At 40.2% G+C, this 5757-nt stretch overlaps 1 non-coding gene across 1 annotated transcript; it reads left to right on the forward strand.

The window, feature by feature from the left end:
- Positions 1-137: 137 nt before the first annotated feature.
- Positions 138-244, forward strand: LOC148296186 (small nucleolar RNA R71). The gene has a single exon (XR_015834157.1). It is a non-coding gene; the product is annotated as a small nucleolar RNA R71 (small nucleolar RNA).
- The last annotated feature ends 5513 nt before the right edge of the window (positions 245-5757 follow it).

Here is a 5757-nt window from a genome sequence, read left to right on the forward strand (position 1 = left end):
TTGCTATCTCCTCAAAGAGTTCGTACGTTTCTTCTGGAGTTTTGGTTTTAAAAGAACCACCTGCAAAATTGGTGACTATATTATGACTAGAAGGGGTTAGTCCTTTATAAAACATACGCATTTGAAGCTTCAATGGAATCCCATGATGAGGACATTGGTTGAGCAACCCATTGAATTTCTCCCATGCTTCACAAAACGATTCATCATCTTGCTGTGCAAATAACAAGATCTTGTCCCTAAGCATGTCGGTCTTTTGTGTGGAGAAGTATTTTTCCAGGAACTTCTTTTGAATGGCAGACCATGTAGTGAGTGAACCAGGCTTCAAAGAATTCAACCAATACTTCGCCTTATCCTTTAAAGTGTATGGAAACACTCTCATTCGAAGTTGATCTTCTGTCACACCTGTCAAGGGAAAAGAACTCACAACATTAAAAATATCCTTTATATGAGTCAATGGATCTTCATTAGGTAAACCATAAAAGGAAGGCAGCATATTAAGATGAGAAGATTTAAGCTCATAATTTCGAGCTACAGTGGGCAGCAAAATGCTTGAAGGAGATGCTGGAATTGTTGGGATATCAAGTTCTCCCATGAACTCAATGGCAGCCATCATTTCTTCTTCTTCTTGGTCTGAACTTGTTTCCGAATTTGAAAGTGAAGAACCGGGAAGTTCAATGTGGAGAGCAAGACTTGTAAATGTAGCAAGAGCTTGCTCTTTTGCAGTTGACAACTCCCTTTCTAGACGATTCTGAATTTCAGAGGTCACTCGTCTGGGTTGCAATGATGGTCCTGCGTTCAAAGATCTAGAACGTTGGAACGAAGACCTCACTTGTTCAAGTAATGGATTTTTAGACATAAACTACCTGAAACAGAAAATTAGATTAATTAGAAACACTAAAAAGAATAGGGTAACCTTGGGCACATAACCAGGGAAGAACTTTCGTTCAGTCCCCGGCAACGGCGCCAAAATTTGTTGTTAATAATATGTTAACTCGCAATTGTACGGGGCAATTAGTAGTATAGCAAGACAAGTACGAGGTCGTACCCACGAAGACTGAGAAGTTCAAATTAGTTATGTACTTTAGATTACCAAATTCAAGAAGTTAGGAAGTTAAATCTAAAACAGAATTTAAAGCAAGAGTGAGTTTGAAAACAAATGCAGCAAGATTAAAATGAACTTTGAAGTGAGAATGCTTGTGATTATAGAAAGAAATGAACAAACTGAAATTGCAACGGAAAGCAAGTAAACAAAAGTAACAAAGGGTGGTTTTGAAAGTTAAAACACAGGTTTGGAGACTAGGGCATTCGATTCACCATAACAATTCAATTCTGGGTTATAAAGATTCAAGTAACAAGTCTAATTCAGATTCAAAGATTGATTCTAGCTAAAGTATGATTAGGCCATGGTGTTTGGTCCTAACCTTGTGTTCCTAATTCCCTAATTTGATCATTTGTTGTCTAACCTAAAATTAAGCATTAGGAACCCATTAAGCATAGAAGAACATTTTAAACAACCAAGTATGTATCTAATCCCTGTTGTCGAATGTCCATACATACTCTTCCTATTCATAGTTCAATTAGAATTAAAGCATGGTGTATACTCTTAATTCAAACCAAGATAGTTAACAAACAAGTTCTAATGGTGATCAATCATTCAAACAAGCATGTTAACTTATAAGCATAATGAATAAGAACATGAATCATGAATCAAACTTGAAACTCCAAACTTATAAACCCAGAATATTCATGTTAGGTTACATCGAAGCCCTAGTTATGGATTTAGCTACTCATAATGGAAAAGAGACTTGAACAGAAATGAGAAAACATAATGAATGCAATAAGAGTAGAAAAACCCTTTTTCTGAAGTTCTTGTGGTGTCCAAGGCTTCTCCAAGTGCTTCTCCACTTCTAATGCTTCTCCAAGAGCTTCCCCACTTCTAGAAAGATGTATGAAGGATATGGAGGTGATTTGGGATGAGTTTGAGTGAGTGGTGATGGCTAAGGAAGATGAAATTCGTAGGGAAATGGAATAGAAGTTTGCTGGAGTTGTTTTGGTGATTGTTGGAGTGTTTGGGATTGTGAGAGTGTTTGAGGATGGTTGGAGTGAATTGTGGGGGTTGTGAATCTCAGGATTTGTTGTGTCTTGAATGTGGAATGGATGTGGTATTTATAAGGAGAGGGGAGTGATAAATCTGAATTCAATATGGCTAATGCATACAACACTTGCATTATAAAAGATGAATTGGTTGATGCACTTCACTAATGCATACAACACTTGCATTATAAAATCTGAATTGGTTGATGCACTTCAGCAATAAATCCCACCAGCAGCCCTAGCTCATCTTCATGTCACCATGACCAAGCCTCCAACCAGCTACAATAGCTCATGCCTAGCTCACCATGACCAAGCTTCCAACCAGCTCATCCTGAGGTCAGCATGACCAGAAACTTCAAGGGCTTACAACTTGGGCTAGGCTGAATCAAATGAAGACTTTAAGATGTCCATTGTGAAGTTCAGAATGTGTATGATCCAACCACACAAGTATTGGCCCAATCCAAGCTCGGAGGAGGAAGTTAAGGCCGAAACAAATTGCTAACTCAGTTTGCTCGCTGACAAAATCCATCCTGAGCATGGTTCTGTGTTTGCTAGGTGACGGACTCCAGATTTATCCAATGGGGCTGAATTTTGGATATGTTATAGTACACACCCATTGGAACAACTTTCATGAAGACTGTTGCCTCATCCGAGCTATGTAGGTTGCTGAAACGAAGCTTGCAATATGACCTACGGAACTGGACTGGCAGGGGGCTGTAGCCAAAATGAGTTTGTCTTTAAGCTCTTCTTCTCTTCATCCAAATTAGGCCTTAACATGCATGAATTGCATGAATTATGCTCTCTTGCTCTTTTGGCCTACAAAACACACAAAGGGAGGCAAATAACTCAAAATTATAAGAAACTAAGCAAAAGAAGTAAGTAAATTGGGCATGTATATGTATGAAATTGGGCATGTATTTGCCTCCCTTGTTTACTTACTGTTCCGTGTCATGAACGTTACTTGCTGTCTGTGCCTATTGTTCCGTGTCATGAACGTTACTTGGGCCTTCCTACCATCGTCGGGAAAGATAAGAAGAAATTATTTCGTACTGTTAAGGATCGTGTGTGGAATAAGGTGAATGGTTGGCAAGGCAAGCTTCTGTCCCAGGCTGGAAAAGAAGTACTTATTAAAGCAGTGTGTCAGGCAATTCCATCGTACTCTATGAGTGTGTTCCGGTTGCCTGTCGGCCTTTGTCGTGAAATCGAAGGCATTATTGCTCAATATTGGTGGTCTAAAAGTGACGGTAAAGGTATTCACTGGAAGAATTGGAAGTTCATGTGTCAACACAAATCTGACGGGGGGCTTGGCTTCAGAGAATTGATAAGCTTTAATCAAGCACTACTTTGCAAACAAGGTTGGTGTTTGCAGGAGTTTCCAAATTCTTTGATTGCGCGTATGCTAAAGGCCCGCTACTTTCCAACCTCTGATTTTCTCGATGCCTTGGATGGTTCGTTACCATCGTTTACTTGGCAATCCTTACTTTGGGGCCGTGATTTGCTTCGGTTGGGGCTTAGGTGGCGAATTGGCGATGGACGCTTGGTTAATATCTATGGTGATCCTTGGGTGCCTCATGATAGATTTTTCACTGTTCAATCTGTCCAAACACTTCCTCCTGAGTCCTGAGTTAGTGCTCTTATCACCGCAAGCGGTCGGTGGGATGTGGCCAAGATCTATGATACCTTCTCATTTCCAGAAGCTGAAACTATTCTCTCTGTCCCTTTAATGGGTGATACATTGGATCAGAGAATCTGGCATTTTGCTGCAAATGGGAGATATTCTTTTAAAAGCGGTTATTGGGCAGCGCTGGAGTATAAGAGGTTGGAGGAGCTGTCGGTTGGTAGTATCGCTGGTCCTTCTTCTTCCTCCTTGAAGCTCTGGAAACATTTGTGGAAGCTGAAAGTGCCGAAAAAAATCCTTCACTTTTTATGGCGGCTGGCACAAAATATCCTCCCTACAAAGGAAGTGTTGTTTCGGCGCCATATTACACAGGAGGCGGTATGTTTTCGTTGTAATGCTGTGTATGAAGCTACATTGCATGCCGTGGTGGGTTGCACTGTTTGTATATCGGTGTGGGAGGCGTTAGATTTTCCTTGTGCATTTTTGCAACTCAATCTGACTGACACTAGAAATTGGTTAATTGCTGCATGGGATCTTATTCCTCCTGATAAGCAGTCCCTTTTTGCGATCACGGTGTGGTTGCTGTGGAATGAAAGGAATGGGGTGTTGTATGGCTCCCAGCCCACACCTCCCAGAGTTTTGGTTCAACGTGCGAAGGACTATGATGATGAAGTTAAAAGATCTCTTGTTGTCAATCATAAGAGTTTATCCTCGCCAGTTCGTGATGTTAAGTGGTACCCTCCTATTGCAGGATGTTTTAAGTTGAATGTGGATGGGGCTGCTGATTTGGAGACCAGAGCCAGGGGAGCTGGTGCAATTGTTTGTGCTCTCAGGGAAATTTGGTTGGGGCTATGGCTATGCGCGCTCCCAGTATGATATCCATCCTTGCTACTGAGCTGTATGCTCTTAAGACTGGTATCTCTTTTGCTTTGGATGCGTCTTTTGTGCCTCTTGTGATTGAGTCTGATTCTCTGCTGGCGGTCAATATGATTAACAATGATAAGGAGTGTCTTGCTGCTGGCGGTCAATATGATTAACAATGATAAGAAGACTGATACCCTTCATGATATTTATTAGTATCTCCTTGTAGTAATTAAACACTCTGCGAGAATGATAAGATGATGATGATGATTTTGACTGGATTTTCTCGGTGTTCTCCGCACAAGGCAAGTTTGCAGTTGCAGAGCCTCCTTCTTCATCAGACACCTGCAGTGACGGCATAGCAATTGACAAAACTGCCCTTGTTTTCCTGCTTGAGATCTCTTGCAGTGTGTTAGACTAGATAGATTATAATTTAATTATAAATGAAAAAGAAATGAATGTTCCATTCCATATATACTTATATAGATAAATATTATTCCATGATAGATATTGATTATTGCATTTGCATCCCATTATAGAATAGTACCGTACCACCAAGTCGGCTGGTGATACTCCTTTTTAAAATTTGCCACGTGTCATTTTTTAAAAGAAAATAAATACTTTTTGGACAGCTAGACTTTGACATCCGATTTTACCCTTTAGAATGAAATTTAAAAAACGAAAAAAAGAATGAACTCTCCCACCCCAACCCAGATGCAATTACCCTTGGCCGCCATCGCCACCTCCTCCTCTATTTCTATTCCTTCGTCCATCTCTCTCATATACAAACGACAATCTTATTTTACATCTGGTGTTTGTTTTCACATTCAAATTTTTTCATTTTTCTTCCTTAACAGCAGCATCGTAATCATAATCTCAATTGTTCAATTTCCTCATATCTCATCTCCCTAAAAAAGAATTAAAAAATCGAAGAAATAGATGATTGTACAGCAACCAACCACAACCCACCCCGAACCCAGCATTACCTCCACTAGTCGCCGCCCCATCCCTCTATTTGCCTTCCTTCCTCTCAGTTTCTCTCTCCTCGCTTGTCTTCAATTACATTAATGGATGCATGTCCAATTGAACCCCAGTCACCTTATGGGTATCAACTTAGAGCATCCGCAATGATGCTCTCTATTTCTTAGCAAAAATTTAGCTAAAAATATAAGAAAGCTATTTTA

This window comes from Prunus avium, chromosome 2 (genome assembly GCF_965620075.1).
Source record: "Prunus avium chromosome 2, drPruAviu1.hap1.1, whole genome shotgun sequence".
Taxonomy (NCBI): Eukaryota; Viridiplantae; Streptophyta; class Magnoliopsida; order Rosales; family Rosaceae; genus Prunus; species Prunus avium.